Source organism: Mauremys reevesii, linkage group 5, assembly GCF_016161935.1.
Source record: "Mauremys reevesii isolate NIE-2019 linkage group 5, ASM1616193v1, whole genome shotgun sequence".
Classification (NCBI taxonomy): domain Eukaryota; kingdom Metazoa; phylum Chordata; order Testudines; family Geoemydidae; genus Mauremys; species Mauremys reevesii.
Window position 1 is genome coordinate 58791091 of NC_052627.1, and position 18632 is coordinate 58809722.

Sequence of the window (18632 nt, forward strand, 5' to 3'; positions counted from 1 at the left end):
GTGCTATACATTCTTCCGTCCTCTAATCATGTGAACATAAATCAGAAATGTTGCTGTTGTGGGCAAACAGAAGGGACACCAAAATCAAAATGTAGGAGTAGATAAGTTAATTTTCGGTTTGATACATTATGGTTGGGATTTTGAAGGAGCTTAAGAGAAGTAAATGCCCAGGTCTCATTGAAGTTCAGTGAGTGTCAGATGCCTAACTCTCTTAGGCTCCTTTGAAAATCCCAGCCTATATTATCATTGTTTATATTTCTTACAATATTTAACATAATTATTGACTATAACATAAAGGCTTTAGCTCAAATGAGACAGACTTTGGGTATCTGAGAGAGGAAAATTTAATGGTCTGAATTAGTTTGTGGAAGATGTTCCGGCAGTGGAAGATATAGGTTAAAGCATTTAGAACAAGAGTGAGTAGGCAGAGTAGGAGAAACTACAATTTACAGTGCTCAGGATTTGTGTCTTGCAAAGTGATGCTAATATGGAAGATGCCTCAAAATCCAAATATAAGTAGATATGAAACACGGGCTTGTGAATCTTCTTATTACTTTATATATGCTTTTCAAATAGCTTTTCCATGCCAAGCTGTGTGTGAATTATTAAGATAGATGGATGAACTATTTTTGTTATATTTTTTCATTTTATAGATTTTAAGAGATTGTAGAGAGAAAGTATGACCCAGTCATTAGGGTGTTAGCCTGGGACTTGAGAATCCCAGATTCTAGTTCTTGCTCTGGCTTTCTGTGTGACCTTGGGCAAGTCACTTAGACTCTGTCTGCCTCAGTTGCCTATCTGTAAAATGGAGATACTAGTACTTCCTTCTCTACCTTACAGGGATGTTGCGAGGAAAAATACGTTAAAGATTGTGAGACAAGGTGAGAGGTAATATCTTTTATTGGATGAACTTCTGTTGTTGAGAGAGACAAGCTTTCAAGCTTACACAGAGATTGTATAGAAATTGCATGCACTCAGATACTATGGTGACTGAAGCCTTATAGGGGTTACAGCGGATGAGAAGCTGGATATGAGTCAACAGTGTGCCTTTGTTGCCAAGAAGGCTAACGGCATTTAGAGATTTTTAAGGTCAGGCTTGACAAAGCCCTGGCTGGGATGATTTAGTTGGGGATTGGTCCTGCTTTGAGCAGGGGGTTGGACTAGATGACCTCCTGAGGTCCCTTCCAACCCTGATAGTCTATGATACTATGATAAGGTGATAGATAGATAGGGGGTTGACAAATATAGTTCTAGTAAAAAAATAACCCCAACAAATATATATCATATTATCTATATCTATATCTATATATATCTCAATATGTTATTGTACCTGATATTTAAAACTGTCCTCTCCTTTTGAATGGGTAACTTAGCATGCAAATAATAGTGGTTCTCATTTTGCAGGAGCAATTACTTGAGGCCTCAAATGATGGCATGTATATGTCCAATTATTAGACTGGATTGGCATGCATAAAAAAGGGCTGGGTTGAGGCCCTTTAAAAATTAGACCCATTATGTTTTCGTGTAGAGGGAAGACTCATTAATGTTACTGCTAAAGCTGTGGAGTTCATTGGAAGACAAATACAGTAGCTGCATTTCTAAAAAGACTCAGTATTATAAGCATATTTAATACCTGCAGCTGTGGTAGCTAAAATCACGATAAGGGTAATTGACTCTCATTCTTTAGGGCATAGGTTGATTGTCTGTGAGGGTCACGAAGGACTCCACACTTCTGGAAGAGAATTGTACAGTTTGTCATGATGGTGCTTTTGGGGGCATATGGGGAGATATTGAACTGGATAGATCTATTGACTGATCTGGTATGGCAGCTGTTAACAAAAAGAATCGAGGAGGTACAGTTACAATATAACACTTAACAGCATCTTGCAGTCTGACACATGTCGTAAAATGCTTAGCTTGCATATCTGACACATATGTAAAATGCTTTCCAAACATCAGATCAGTGGGTCTTGAGTACACTAAAAAGACATTATGTTCAAAGTAAAATCAATGTATTTGTAATTATGCACCAGTGGTATGGTATAGTAACCTTAAGTGAAGTAATAGTAATTCTGAGCCACTTTCCTTACTTTATAGAAATGCTAATATGAATTTAGCTCAGAAATGTCTGCTTTGTTTCCTGATAACTTGAGTTTAAAACAACTCAGCCTGTCCCACCTTGAGGTTGAACATCTTTGTGTATTTCACAAATGAGAGATCTTCTTGTCAGTTAGGGTACGTCTACACTACGGGACTATTCCGAATTTGCATAAACCGGTTTTGTAAAACAGATTTTATAAAATCGAGTGTGCGTGGCCACACTAAACACATTAAATCGGTGGTGTGCGTCCACGGTCCGAGGCTAGCGTCGATTTCTGGAGCATTGCACTGTGGGCTATCCCATAGTTCCCAGCCTCCCCGCCCCTTGGCATTTCCGGGTTGAGATCCCAGTGCCTGATGGGGCAAAAATCATTTGGTTCTGGGTACAGCCTCACCCCTCCCTCCCTCCCTGACAGCGGCAGACAACCGCGCCCTTTGCTTGGTGAACCGTGCAGACGCCATAGCACAGCAAGCATGGACCCTGCTCAGCTCCATACCGCAATCGTGGATGTTTTAAACACCTCGCGCACTCGTGCAGTATATGCTGAACCAGGACAGTAAGAGGCGGATACGGCAGCGGCGATGACAGTGATGAGGACGTGGACACAGAATTATCTCAAACCGCTTTGGAGATCCTGATGGTAATGGGGCAGATTCTATCCATTGAACGCCGATTTTGGGCCGGAAACAAGCACTGACTGGTGGGACCGCATTGTGTTGCAGGTGTGGACGATTCCCAGTGGCTGCGAAACTTTGGGCACTTTCATGGAACTTTGTGACTTGCTTGCCCCTGCCCTGAAACGCCATAATACCAAGATGAGAGCAGCCCTCACAGTAGAGAAGCGAGTGGCGATAGCCCTGTGGAAGCTTGCAACACCAGACAGCTACCGGTCAGTCGGGAATCAATTTGGAGTTGGAAAATCTACTGAGGGGCTGCTGTGATGCAAGTAGCCAAAGCAATCACTAAGCTGCTGCTACGAAGGTTGTGACTCTGGGAAACGTGCAGGCCATAGTGGATGGCTTTGCTGCAATGGGATTCCCTAACTGTGGGGGGGCGATAGATGGAACCCATATCCCTATCTTGGCACCGCAGCACCAGGGCACCCAGTATGTAAACCGGAAGGGTACTTTTCAATGATGCTGCAAGCACTGGTGGATCACGTTTCACAAACATCCGGATGGCCAGGCACTACTCTGTTTAAACGGCTGCAGCAAGGGACTTACTTCCCAGACCAGAAAATAACAGTTGGGGATGTTGAAATGCCTGTCGTTATCCTGGGGACCCAGCCTACCCCTTGATGCCATGGCTCATGAAGCCATACACAGGCAGCCTGGACAGTGGTCAGGATCTGTTCAATTACAGGCTGAGCAAGTGCAGAATGGTGGTGGAATGTGCATTTGACATTACTGACTCGCTCAGACCTCAGCCAAACCAATGTCCCCTATGTTATTGCTGCTTGCTGTATTCTCCACAATCTCTGTGAGAGTAAGGGAGACCTTTATGGCGGGGTGGGAGGCTGAGGCAAATCACCTGGCCGCTGATTACGCGCAGCCAGACACCAGGGAGATTAGAAGAGCACACCAGGAAGCGGTGCGCATCAGAGAAGCTTTGAAAACGAGCTTCATCAATGGCCAGGGTACAGTGTGACTGCTGTGTTTGTTGATGAACACCCAACCCTTTGATTGACTCAGTCCCTGTAAGCAACTCCCCCTCCCCCTTCGAGTACAGCTTACTTATGCAAATAAAGTCACTCTCATTTAAAAAGCATGAATTCTTTATTTTTCATTATAAAAAGTAAGGGTGTGCTTTGGGAGGAGGAAAGGAGGGATGGAGAAGGCCATTAAAAAAATTCAGAGTAACGGCATCCTTCTGGTTGGGCTGTCCACGGGGTGGAGGGAGCCTCCCGTCTGGGTGAGGAGGCTAAGGAACATGGTGAGGGGAGGGTGGTTATACAGGGGCTGCAGCGGCACTCTGTGATCCTGCTGCCGTTCCTGAAGCTCCACAAGCATGTCAGTTTGATCCCGCAGCAGCCCCAGAGTTGCATCCCGCCACCGCTGATCTTCCTGCCGCCACCGCTGATTTTCCTGCCGGTCTTCCTGCCGCCACCTCTCATCTCGGTTGTCCCTCCTGTCCTCACGTTCATCCCTCCTGTCCTCACGTTCACTGGCCTCTTTCCTGTAATTTGAAACCACGTCCTTCCACTCATTCAGATGAGCTCTTTCATAAAATATCTGAGAACATCTCATCTCGCGTCTTCTTTTCCTCCGCCTTATCTGTGCTAGCCTTTGGGATGGAGGAGCAGCTGCATGAGGGAGATAAATATTTAGAAAGATACATTTTACAGAACAATGGTTATACTCTTTCACAGTGAAAAGCACTATTCACCTTACATAGCACATGTGATTTCCTACAAGGTCGCATTTTTCATCTTAATAGTGACTGCTTGCATCTCTGGGGTTACAGATCTCACAGTCACAGGTCCAGGCATCAGGATTCAGCTTGCATGCGGCCATGGTAAGCCACTGTCTCAGTGATTTACCCTCCCAACGCATGGCTAATACCACGCTAGCTCCTGCTAATCAACAACCTTCCTCCCCCACCCACTGCTTGTCCGGTGACCAAACAGAAAAGATCATCGGCATTTCACCCCCTCCGCAGGAAAGTGTTTTTAAGCTGCTGCATTCCACGAACCCAGTAGAAAAATGGCCACCCCCCTTACTTAAATTCCTGATTTTTAACCAGGTTATCCTGAACGATATCACTTTGCTGAGGATAACAGAACAAGATAAAGAGCGGATGCTTCTTGAATGCCAGCAGTCCCGGGACCATACGCTGCGATGCTTTGCCACGCAATGATACCTGATTACTTGCTACATGCATGGCATGGTAAAGTGTCCTACCACGGTGGGCAGAACAAGGATGCCTTGCCCAGAAACCTTCTGCAAAGGCTTCTGGAGTACCTACAGGAGCGCTTCATCGAGATGTCCCTGGAGGATTTCCTCTCAATCCCCGGACATGTTAACAAACTTTTCTAAGTAACTATACTAATGCATCCCAAGTCCTCAGGGCAAATCAATCATTAAAAAAGGCTTGCTTAAAAAACACTGTTTGCTATTTGCAAAGGTACACTCACCAGAGCTCCCTTCCAGGGCGTCATTCTCTGCAATAGTTGCTTGTGAGGGCTGGGAGCAGGGTAATTCCGTCAGGGTGATAAAAGCTCCTGGCTGCTTCTTCCTCTTCTTCTTCCTCTTCATCTTCCCGTCTGCATAATCCTCAGACATGGCAGAGATTACAACCCCACCTCGGAATCCACAGTCAGGAGCCCCTAAAATTGCATGCAGCTCATCATAGAAGCGGCATGTTTGGACCTTCCATTTGCTTCTTTGGTTTTCTGGTAGGCTTGTCTGAGCTCCTTAACTTTCACTCTGCACTGCACGGAGTCCCTGCTGTGGCCTTTAGCAGTCATAGCCTTAGAAATTCTTTCAAATACTTTTTCATTTCGTCTTTTGGAACGCAGTTCTGTTAGCACTGAATCCTCTCCCCATATAGCGATCAGATCCAGTACCTCCCGAGCGGTCCATGCTGGGGCTCTCTTTCGATTCTCAGGAGACTGCATTGTTAACTGTGCTGATGAGCTGTGCGTGGTCACCTGTGATGATGAGCTCTCCACGCTGTCGAAGCAGGAAATGAATTTCAAAAGTTCGCGGGGCTTTTCCTGTCTACCTGGCCAGTGCATCCGAGTTGAGAATGCTGTCCAGAGCGGTCAGTGGTGCACTGTGGGATAGCTCGGAGGCCAATACCACACTAACCCTATTCCGATATGTTAATACCGATATTAGCGCTACTCCTCTCGTCGGGCAGGAGTACAGAAACCGATTTAAAGAGCCATTAAAATCGATATAAGGTGCCTCTAGTGTGCGCCTAGTGTAGACCAGGCCTTACAGTTCTAATCAGTGGTGAGCTGCAGCCGGTTCCCACCGGTTCACGAGAACCGGTTGTTAAATTTAGAAGCCCGTTTAGAACCGGTTGTCCCTCGAGGGACAACTAGTTCCAAAAGGGCTTTTAAATTTAACAAAAGCTCTAGCAGCTCCCTACCCTTCCCCCGGCCCCAGCTCACCTCACTCCGCCTCTGCCTTCTCTTCTGAAGCTCCTCCGGCTTCTCCTCCCCCTTCCCAGCTTCCTGCGAATCAGCCGTTCGAGTGGGAAGCCTGGAAGGGCTGAGAAAGAAGCAGCGGCTTCCACCAGGTGAGCTTGAGCTGGGGCCGGGGGGCGGGGGCTGGAGGAGGGCTCCAGGCACCGCGCCGCCCGGCAAGGTCGCTGCCGGACCTGGGGGCCAGGCAGCGCGGCTCCTGCCCCCCGGGTCCAGCCGCGACCTCAGCCGGGTGGCGCGGCTCCTGCCCGACCCACGCGGCTCCTGCCCGGCCCCTGGGTCCGGCCCCGACCTCAGCCGGGTGGCTCCGGTCCCAGCCCCGGTCCCAGCCCAGCTGGGCCCCCATCTCCAGGCAGCATGGTAAGGGAGCAGAAAGGGGGTGTTGGATAGAGGGCAGGGGAGTTGGGGAGGGGATTAATGTCGGAGCGGTCATAGGGCAGGGAACAGGGGGATTGAACGGGGGCAAGGGTCCCGGGGGGGCAGTCAGAAAGGAGCAGGGGTTGGATGGGGCGGTGGGGGGCCGTTAGGGGTAGGGATTCCAGGGACAGTCAGGGGACAGAGGGAAGGGGTGGTTGGATGGGGTAGGGGTCCCGGGGTGCCATCAGGAATGAGAGAAGGGGTTGGATGGGGTGGCAGGGGGCAGTCAGGGGACAGGGAAGGGGGTGGATAGGGCAGGGGTCCCAGGGGGGGGGCATGACCCCCTCGTGGGGTGAGGAGGAGGGAACCGGTTGTTAATATTTTGGCAGCTCATCACTGGTTCTAATGAACATCTCTGTTAGCTGGGCTGTTCAGAATTAGAACAGAAAACTAGCATTCTAAGGAAGGCCTCACTGTGCCCGAGATATTCCACAGGACCGCGCTTAGCACTCTGTACTTCTCCCCAATCTTGGATTCAATTTTCTTTCTCTCCAGAATAACCTTATTTCTTATGAGGAATTGAACAAAAGTCTCCTCCAGGTATGGAATATCAAGACAGATGCCTGTTAGGAGCCCCAGTTGCCCCTGTAGGGTTTTTTCATATGAAGCTCTAATGTAAGAATTGTTGAAGGTGGCAGGCAGGACTCTGAAAAAGGGCAGAGCTGAAGGTTTACCCTTCATGCTAGGCTGAAGCTCAGTGTTGGTAATGGCTAGGCAAATACACTTCAGTTGAGTTGCTAACCCATTTGAGAAACTCAGAATAGCTTAGATGGGACTGTGGGAGGTTTCCACTGGCCATTTTTAGTGGGGCAATTCATAGGTGTGGAATAACCAGGTCTGCAGCTGTTTTGGGTTTGGTGGAGTGAGCTTCGGTGAGACTGCCCATCCCTAGGGGGATAATTCTCTTTTGAAAAGATAAATAGGGAAGGGGAAAGTCTGAATTAGCCAAAGTGAAAAGTCCATGGGACAAGAAGCTTTCATATAATTCTAGGAAGTTTCTGATTTTTCTGAGCCCAAGGCTCCTATAGTAATGTGACTTCCACATAAGTGGCATGTTCCAGTGAATTCCTGCAATGCAAGCTGAAGGAGCAGGGGTACAGAGAACAGATGTTTTAGTGGACTAAGATGATCTGAGCCTCCAGGATTTTTTTTAAAGGGAATTCCAATTATAAGCTTTTTTTTTTTGTGGTGATCTGCTCTGCCTCAGCTGACATCTCAAAGAATGAGGTGTACACCAAAATTTACATTTGACTTCATTTACTGATGTGTACATTCATAAATAAATGGCAAAAGAATTCTGCCTCTAATAAGGCATGAAATCTCCACAGAATATGAATGAACTTCAAAATGAAATAATTCATGGTTGGGGTGGGTGTGGGGGCTATGAATTGTTATGGGCTTGTTTATGAAACACTGAACTTTAACATCCTGCAATCAACCAAAGCAATAAGGCAGTATATAAGTCTGCATATTTAATAATTGCAAATGCTACATGAGTGAGAGTAGCTTGATTAAATTTATTAGAAATGTGTTACTAGCATTTTAAGAAATAAAGCATTTATCACAAAATAATGATTTCTTCACTTAAGCTCATTAGGAAATCACACATCAATTCATGCATAATTAGAGGGGAATTTCTGCCACTCACTACAAATCATTACCACATTAGCTAAAGTTGAGTTAATTTATCTGTGATTTGGAAAAGGTGGTATCTAAACAGGAGAATTAGCTTACACAAATGATGAGACTATCAACATCACCACAAAGGACTTTGCCTCCTGTTATGTGTCAGACAAAGGTCCCCCTTTTAACTCTTTTATATGGAAAAGCTTGTACTTTTCAATGAGCTCTAAAGCTTTTCTTTTCATGTCAGCATCCCATATTATGGATACAGTGCCAGGTACTTAATGAATAGTTAATAATCAAGGCACGTTTTCTTGCGCCAGACATACTCATTGTTTTTAATGATTGTTGCATTTAGAGATTGAATTGAAAGTGGTGGGGGGAGGCTGGGAGATGAGGAAGAAACAAGTTTTGAAAGTACTGGTAAGCTAGTGTCTCAGCAGCAAAGCAGAAAATGAGAGTGAGCACAGTGCTTATTACATGGACATTTAAGCTGAACTGTATAGAAGTTCTCATAAAGTTGGGGTGAGAGATAGTTCTGTATAACCTAGTTCCTTGTAAAGGTCTGATTGGTCAGTTAGTGCCTCTTTTCCAGAAAGTTTCTAAGCTCTCATTTGTTAATGCACTACTGCACATCTGTTTACATGCACATGGCTAAATAAAACTCTAAATAGCCATGTGCTCTTGCATATTCAGAAGTGCATGTTCTAAGCATGCATGTATTACTCCTGTAAAATTGTGGGCCTACAAATTCCTTGAAATCAGGCCCATGATGTTTATGGAGTGCTATTCCTACACTCCCCCAATTAACTCCACTGCCCTTCCTTATGAAAGACACATTTACCTATACTATACTCAAATATAATGTTATCACTTTTAATATTGTAAATTATTTACATCAGTAGTGTAGAATAATTAAACTGAGTTTATAAGAAATAATAGTGAAGTGCCACTGTTTAAAGCGTCCTGCCAGAAAAATGGTCTTCTCTCTCTCATTTTGGGTCTGTGTCACACATTTGGGCTTTGGCAAGTTGAGAGTGAGGCACTCCCTACCCCACCCTATTATATGAGAGGATAGAATCATAGCACCACAGACAGAGAAGGGACCACAAGGGTCATCTAGATGCGAGATTTGTTGTCTAAACCATACAAAACAGATGGCTATCCAGTCTCCTTTTGAAAACCTCCAGTGGAGGAGCTTCCACAACCTCCGTAGGCAGTCTGTTCCATTGTCCTACTATTTTGACAGTTAGGAAGTTTTTCCTGCGATTTAATCTAAATCTATGCTGTAGTTTGAACCCATTGCCTCTTGTCCTGTCCTCTGTAGTAAGAGAACAACTTTTCTCCATCTTTTTTATGGCAGTCTTTCAAGTATTTGAAAACTGTTATCGTGTCCCCCCTTAATCTCCGCTTTTCCAAACTAAACATACCCAGTTCCTTCAGCCTTAGCTCATATGGCTTGCACTCAATCCCTTTGGTCATCTTTGTTGCTCATCTCTGTATCCTTTCCAGTTTCTCCACATCCTTTCTATATTGGTGACCAAAATTGATCACAGTACTCCAGCTGAGGCCTAACCAGCGCCAAGTAGAATTGTACTATCACCTCCCATGATTTGCATGCTCTGCAACTGCTAATGCAACCTAAAATTGCATTTGCTTTTTTTTGCAACAGCATCACATTGCTCACTCATGTTGAGGTTGTGATCCACCACAACTCCCAGATCCTTCTCAACTGTGCTGCTGCCAAACCAGTTATCCTCCATCCTGTATTTGTGCATTTTGTTTTTCTTCCCTAGGTGTAGTGCCTAATATTTGTCTTTGTTAAATTTAATTTTGTTGTCTATAGCCCAGTTCTCCAATTTATCAAGATCCTTTTGAATTTTGAGCTCTATCCTCCAAAGCCACTGGGGCCACATGTGGCTCTTCCGAAGTTAATATGCGGCTCCTTGTATAGGCACCAACTCTGGGGCCTGAGCTACAGGCGCCAACTTTCCAGTGTGCCGGTGGGTGCTCACTGCTCACCGCCTGGCTCTGCCACAGGCCCTGCTCCCGCTTTGCCCCCTCCCCGAGCCTGCCATGCCCTTGCTCCTCCCCCTCCCCCCAGACCCTCCTGCACACCACAAAAGAGCTGATTGGGATGCGTTGGGACCGGGGGCGGGGGGAGGGTATGGAGCTGTTGGGGGGCTGCTGACGTATTACTGTGGCTCTTTGGCAATGTACCTTGCTAAATTCTGGCTCCTTCTCAGGCTCAGGTTGGCCACCCCTGCTCCAAAGTATTGGCAATAACACAAAGCTGGGGTGCGAACTGTAAATTTGATCAGTATGCTCTCTATACCTACATCCAGGTCATTAATAAAGATGTTAAACAACACCAGACCCAGAACAGATCTGTGTGGAATCCCATTTGGGACCTCTTTCCAATCTGAGATCAATCCATTTGTTTGCAGTTTTTAACCAGTTATGTATCCACTTAATGGTAGTTCCGCCAAGCCACATTTCTCCAGCTTACTTATCAGAATGTCATGTGGGACTGCGTCAAAAGCCTTGCTGAAGTCGAGGTATATTATGTCCACTGCATTCCTACTATCCACTAAACGAGTTACCCTTTCAAAGAAGGAAATCAAGTTGGTTTGGCATGATTTATTCTTAGTAAATTCATGCTGGCTGCTAGTGATTACCCCTTCATCCTCCAGGTATTCGCAAATTGAATGTTTTCTACATTGCTTTATTAGCTTCTTAAGTATTGAGGTCAAGATGACTTTCTATAGTTCCCCAGCTCCTCCTTTTTTCCCTTTAAAGATGGGCACTCCATTAGCCCTTCTGCAGTCTTCTGGGACCTCTCCTGTCATCCATGAGTTTGAAAATATTATTGCCAGTGGCAGTGATATGAAAGTATCCTTTCCCACTCCAACCTGGAAATACAGGGGAGAGGAGCAGCATACTATCAGTTTAACTCCCTGCCAACATCTGAGTCAGGAGAAAATGTTTGATTAATGATTTTCCTTTTTTACTGGTTCCTATAAAGCCTTTGATGCCTGTCCATTTACTCTCGATGGAATAAGGCAAAATTTGATGTTCTAGAGTGATATGTGGAAATGTACTTTTGTAATATGACAAACTACAGCATGTCATAATTCACATGCTTTCACAAAGCACTGTCCCAATTAACTGTCTTGTGTGTTTAGTAATCCTTTACTGTTCTGTTTTTACTTTTGGTTATTTTGGGCAATATATACAGTACATCCTTTTATATGCTGTGCCATGTCTGCCAGTGAATTAGATAATATATCATACAAAAAATGAAGCAGACATTTGACAGGACTCCATAGATAGTTAATGCCACTTGAATATGAAAAAAATTAAAGAGAAACATAACCAAAAAACTTTAGGACAGTACAAAGCTCAGAGAAACATATGGGGATGGTTAGCAGGATGTATGTGTGTTTCTACATACATTAGACACAAAGCAAATAACAATTCCCTGTTAATAGATAATGTTCCATCTTACCTATCCATTTTTTGCCTGAGAAGGCGTGCCTCTTAATCCGTGCTGTTCTTTTTTTCTGCCTTAAAGAGTTTTCTTGTCTTTAACTTCGCTAGTCATTCATGACCAAATTTATTAATCTAAATACTTCATGAATTTGGCCCCTAATCTCATTGCATCTTAAATTCATGCTATAAATATTAACGTCTCCACCTTTTGTTGCTACTGATATTTCAAACGGTGTTTGATTAAACTGGAAGTGAGAACTGCCTCGTAGGCAAGAGGCAATGTACTTAACAGAAGGGTGCCAACTTTGGCCATGGATGAGGAAATTGTAATGATAAAAAAACCAAACCCCAAACAACTATCCTATTTGCAGTGAAAGAAGCAGTTCAGTACATTGTATCAAAATGAATGGGTTTTGCATAATTGATTCCAGCATAGTATTAGCCTGAGGTCTAAGCTGCTCAAACCCAGAACTTATTAGCCATGCTACAAAGACTGAAAGGACAGAAGGAAACCATGCCATCTGCTGAAGGTTAGGTAGAGAATAACATTACTAATATACTAAGAGCTTGAAAAGTAGGACAGAGCTAGTAAAAAGATATCCCTTGAATATATTTATCAGCCCTCCCTTACCTGTCTCATTACCATATTATAAAATGCACTCCCGTATTGTTTCGGTGCTACCAAGTACTGGGATGTAGAACCTTGCTAACCGGTACACTTGATCAGGGCTGGCCCTAGATCATGGTACCTCAGGCAAGGAGTGTCTTTGGCGCCATCCCGTCCATTTGTAAAACTTTTGAATACCTATATTTTTTTATTGCATTTGTAGTCCATTTCATGACTTTGATGCACAATTTGCATGCATGATTTATTCCTGTCATGTAAGATGATACATTTGCATGCTAGGATCTGTAAATCTGTATCTATTCATGCCATATATAAGCAAATTAAAAAAAATCATTTCCTCTAAGCTTATAGAAACCTTTTCATTTTAAGAATAACCGAAATGGACTAACATCAGTAAATTGAACTGTGCACCAACATTGGGTGGACCAGTATTAAATAGTGTTACAGTAGGTGATAGCCTTAGAATGTTAATCCTAGTCCTTTAGTTCAAAAGGTTGCTTTTCTTGCCTTTGCCCTCACGAATTGAAGCACAGTGTCAGAGAGAGTCAAAGACTGGCCAATGGCATTTTTGAGCGATAAAATATCAAGCAATGTCAGTCTCTCATTGTAATCGTCAATCGAAGATATGTTTTAATGGGCCTGAGCTTCAAAAAACTGCACTCACCACTCGTGACTGTGACCTTCAGCATGTGCAGAATCCCCGAGCTATCCACATATTAGGAAAAGTGTTTTTCAGTTCTGCATCATGAATGAATTGGAGAACTTGGAGTAGAGAGTACTTCTCAGGTTGCAAAATGTGGTGGATGTTGTCCAAATCGACGTAGAGGTCTTTATCATTGTCGTCTGAACATTCCCCGTGTGTCAGCATCTGGTAAAGGTCTGTATAATTGTTGCAAGAGCATTTTCCTGTCTGCCAGTAGCTTATTAAGGTCATACAAAAAACCCCAGATCTTTTTGTGGTGCTTCATTTGTCCAAACTTTCTTCACTGGACACTTGAGCAGTGTCAATGAGTGAGCAAAAAAACTCTCTCTTTAATTTTTCTTCTGAGCTTCCTGTCACCTCATCTCTGCCCTTGTAACCAAACTGTTTCTTCATCCGATGAACATGGGTTTCCTTGAAGACAGGCTGAACTCCTAAGTTTTCTGCCGTTTCTTTGGCAGCAGTGATGGCATCTTCAAATCCGTTGTCTCTGTAATACACAACAAAATCAAGGCAGCTTCTCAGCAAAGTAGTAGTGGTCACGATGTCCATTGACGGAGTTTCTGATGCCTTGCTTACAGTGTTTACTTGGAACAGGATATCAAACAACAATTGAGACTAGAAATTTGAATGCCTCGGCTTTACTCAACTGCGCCAATTCCATCAGGGCGTTGTAAACCTCAGTCACTTGGTACCTCACTGGCCTTATACTGTTAATGTGGCTCTCCCAGTGAGTGTCACTTAGTGGCTTCATGGTCAGATTTGTAACATGGTCCTTGAGGATCTTCCACCTGATAGTTGATGCTGAAAACAGGACATATATCCTTTGCAGTACTCTGAAGAGAGATATTGATTCTAAAGAAGATGACACTGCATCCGATACAACCAGGTTGAGGGAATGGCAGCCACAAGGCATGAAGAAAGCTCTTGGATTCAGTGCAAGGATCCTTGCCTGGATGCCAGTGTTTCTTCTCTTCATGTTCACACTGTTGTTGTAGTCTTGGTTGCAGCAGTACTGAAGCTTTATTTTATTCTCATTCAAAATGTTCATAAACAGTTCTGTTAGGCCTTTTCCAATAGAGTCATCCACAGACCAAAAACAGATAATGTGTTCCATTACTTGGATGCAGCCATCCTCATCATCAACAAATCTTACTGTAAATGACATCTGTAAATGATACTGTGACTAATGGGAGTGCAGTCCATTATTATGGTGTAGTACTTCACTTTGTCAAGGCGCATCAATATGTCATCAAGCACCTTCCTTGCCATAAGGTCAATCAACTTGTTTTGAATTGTTTTGCTGCAGTAATGGTCCATAGCTTCTTTATGATCTACTTGATGTAGGTGCTCACACATGACATCTTCATATTTCCCAAGGAACTCTACCAGCCGAGGAAATTGCCATTATGTTCAGTGAACAACTTATCCAATAAGCCTTGGAAAGCCACATTATTATTTGCAAGGAAGAGGGTAATTGAGATGAGATGCTTGAGCACGTTCCTCCAGTGCTGGTTTTCTATATTAATAATGCACTGGTTTTCTGTGTTTATGCATTTATTCAGCTTGAGTCTGGACTCTACCTCCATCCATTTGGAGTAGGCCGTAAAATGGCTGGGTGACTTTTCATGTTGCTTCAGAGCATCAGCTAAATTATGCCAATAATTGTACCCAGAAAGTTCAAGCTATGATTTGGCGTTCTTGTTAAATATTTTGCAATAAAAACAAAACACTTTGTCAGTTGATTTCAAGTAAACTAGCCAACGCCAATTCAGTTTCTCACCATTCTCAAGCATTCTTTTGCAGCGTGACTTAGAAAAATGTTGCTTCTGCTCATTTACTGGAAATATCATATCCTTGATTTTGCCTGGTCATTCATAATTTTATAATATTGGCAGAGTTTAGGATTGCTACCCATACAGCAGGATTTGATGTATCGATTTGTGGTGTGCAGTTTTTCTCATTGCTGTTTTTGTCATCATGCAAGCATGATTCTTATTTATAATTTTTCTCCTTTTCCTGTAAACCAGATTTTTTTCTGTCATTACTCTCCTTTTCATGTGAGCCACATTCTTCTTTATCATCATTCCTTTACACCGCCAGAAAAACTAGATAATTCTCCATCACTTTCCTCACATTTCCATTCTTTATCTTCAGGTAAATCTGCTAATTCCTTAACAATAAGACTTCCATAATTTACACTTTGCTCCTCAATTTATTCTGCACTGGGGCAATCGCTACTGCCTGAAGCCTAGTCTACGTTGTTCTGTTTCAGATATTTTTCCATCAAATTTGTCCCTTGCTGCAAAGTAGATTGCAGCTGAGCTTTTTGCTTCCTATACTGAGCTGCTGAGGGATTCTTCAGGGGCATCTTTTATTTTCTACGGCGGAAACAGACAGTATTAGGGAGAACAAATGTCTGTGTTCTGCAGTCTTAAAAAGTCATCAAACATTATGTGTTAAGCATGGCAAGAGTAGTAATAGTATTTCTTTTATATTGTTGCGTAGATAGGGGTTCAATAGATATCTCTGGCTTCTCATTAAATATGTCCTTTATTAGTTGCTACTTACACTTTTCAAATCTTAATACATAAGTACACTTTCACAATTACACAATAAAAGAAGATTCACGGTATCGCAGCTGGGCTTTCACTTCACTTCAGTCTTGTATCTCACTGACTGACTGGTGATGCCCCACCCCTTATACCCGTGAGGGCATGGCTGACAAGATTCTAAGAGGTTCAAGGAACATGTAGTTCTCATAAGATTCTACAAAGGTCCAGAATATTCTAGGAGGTTAGTGAAAAATGAATCCATGTATGGACTACCTGAAACATTTTACTTCAAACATTCTATTTTCTCTTTTGTTGCTAACAACAAAAACAGCACCCCAGGTGGTCCCCTGCCCCTAAATCAGGTCCTCCACTTGATAATCTACCCGCTAAAATGGCAGCTCCATAAAATGTAATAGCAGAGTTCTGTTGTGAGATCTCATATTACTAAGATTTATCATAAAGAATTACAACTAAACTACAGATGCAAAAACAGATGAACAAAGTACAGTTTGTGATTCATTGTGTTTGCTTCTTCCTGTATTATTCACTTGTTCCAAGTCATTAGTTAGAATTAGTGAGATTCTGCTGCACTATGAACCATAGGTGAGCTTGTCTTTGAGCTGCCAGAAAATAATACACCTCTACCTCTATATAACGCTGTCCTTGGGAGCCAAAAAATCTTACCGCATTATAGGTGAAACTGTGTTATATTGAACTTGCTTTGATCCACCGGAGTGCACAGCCCCCCTCCCCCCCGGAGCACTGCTTTACCGCATTATATCCAAATTCGTGTTATATCAGGTGGTGTTATATCGAGGTAGTGGTGTAGTTAGAGGAGCGCTTATAAATATAAATTGAAGCACAGAAAAACAGAGTCATTTGTATGTTTTGTGAACAAAGAAATACACCTCTACCTCAATATAACGTGACCCAATATAACACAAATTCGGATATAACACGGTAAAGCAGCGCTCCAGGGTGGGGGGGGACTACGCACTCTGGTGGATCAAAGCAAGTTCAGTATAACGGGGTTTCACCTATAGTGCGGTAGGACTTTTTGGCTCCCGAGGACAGCGTTATATCGAGGTAGAGGTGTATGTTATTTTAATCCCCTTCCTCTTTACAGTTAGTGTTGTAATGGTATGTCCCAAAATTTTGTGCCTATATTGAGATTGGTTCCTGGAGTTGTATGGAGAACTTGGCTGTTTGTGATAGCCTCTTGCTAATAAAGCACAGGCTTTGTTGATGGAATAAATAGAGTAACTGTCTGACTTTCTTACCTAGATTGAAGATGGAGCAGGACAGGGAAATGTTGGGAGCAAGGTATTTGAAGTAACTGGTGTTTTTCCACTATAGGGACCCACACATACTCCATTTGAAGTCAGTGGCAAAACTTTCTATTGATAATTATTGCATGTTATCTGAAAACATGGAAGACTGGAAGCAGTCTTGAATATGAAATTTCTGCTGCTTGGAGCCACACAAGTTGGATGACCCCAGTTTTACCATCACGTACTTGGGAGTAAATGCTATCAAAGTCAATGGAGGTTACACACACATAACTGAGTGCAGAATTGGGCTTGTTATTTGGTAATAGAGGTGCTTAATGTTAGTGTGTCCTCTGCTGTATTGGTCAAATGAGTTTCAGTGCTCTATAATTAACGTTTTTTTAAAAATTCTTTTTAAATAAATTTTGAGTTTAAGGAAGAAGAAATTCCTTTTCACAAAAAGCAAAATCTTCTTTTTTCTTTGCCCTAGTTTATCCTTCGAAGGACTACAGAGGTTGCTGAAATATCTTAAGTACACTGTACAGGGAACCTCCTAAGAAAGACAATGAGATGACTCAGTGGTTGTCTTAGCTCAGTGTTAAACCACTGCAAAATCCCTCACAACAAAGAAATCAGTAGGTGGTTCAAATGACCCATTCTAATAGATTTATTGATCTATAAGACTCGTTTTGATTGTCTTGCCTGTGTTGGTGAAGCCAGCAATTTGTTCTTCAGGTTGAGTCATGGTTTTCTGGATTTATGCTGACAGCGTTGAAGGGGAAAAGTATAGGTCCGTTCATGATGGCCTTACAAAATATTTAGATATTGTACTTGTGAGTGTCTGTCGGAGTGCATCAGCGGGAAGTCACATGGCAGTTCAGCTTTGCCTTTCACACCATGTCTGACTCAAAGAATCCTGTGTTACTTTATAGACACACATATTGGAACATAAGCTTTCGTGAGTGAATACTCACTTCGTCAGATGCATGATGATGACATGCATCTGACGAAGTGAGTATTCACCCACGAAAGCTTATGCTCCAATACGTCTGTTAGCCTATAAGGTGCCACAGGACTCTTTGTCACTTTTTACAGATCCAGACTAACACGGCTACCCCTCTGATAACAGAATCAGGAGAAATTCCTGTTCATATTATGATGATGATGATGATGATTATTAAGGTTCTGGAGGACTAGGTGAGAAGCGGCAGGCCTGCCAATTTTTTAAAAATGGCAAAAACAGAATTAATACTTTTTAGTAAAATTGTAGTGGAAAAATCATATTTATTTGATGTGCCATTTTCCATAAAAGAGGTATCGGCAAATATAATTTATCAGTGCAAAACTTTTTTACTGTAAGGATTGCAGTAGTGTATCTTTGAGATGAGAATACATATTCCTGGCTAATAAAGAAAATGGTCTGAATATTTAACATATCTGACTTTGTCTTTTTTTCTCACAGTCTTTTGCTACCCTTTTCCATCTCACCACATCTTTCCCTCATTCACATAGACAATGCCAATGTAGAGATATGGGACCCAATCATGCAATGTTTTGAGTACCTACTGCAAGGTGCAGAGCACCTTCAACTCCAATTAACATCAATGGAGCTAGCGTGCTCAGTACCTTGCTGGAGGAAATGCTCAGCACCTCATAGGATCCGGCCCTTATAGAGGCCGCCTCATCAGATTGGAGAGA

General features: G+C 43.0%; 1 long non-coding RNA gene across 2 annotated transcripts in view; it reads left to right on the plus strand.

Moving 5' to 3' along the window:
- Nucleotides 1-18632, plus strand: part of LOC120406216 — a 223463-nt gene that overhangs the window by 106790 nt on the left and 98041 nt on the right. The gene's annotated exons all lie outside the window — the stretch shown is intronic.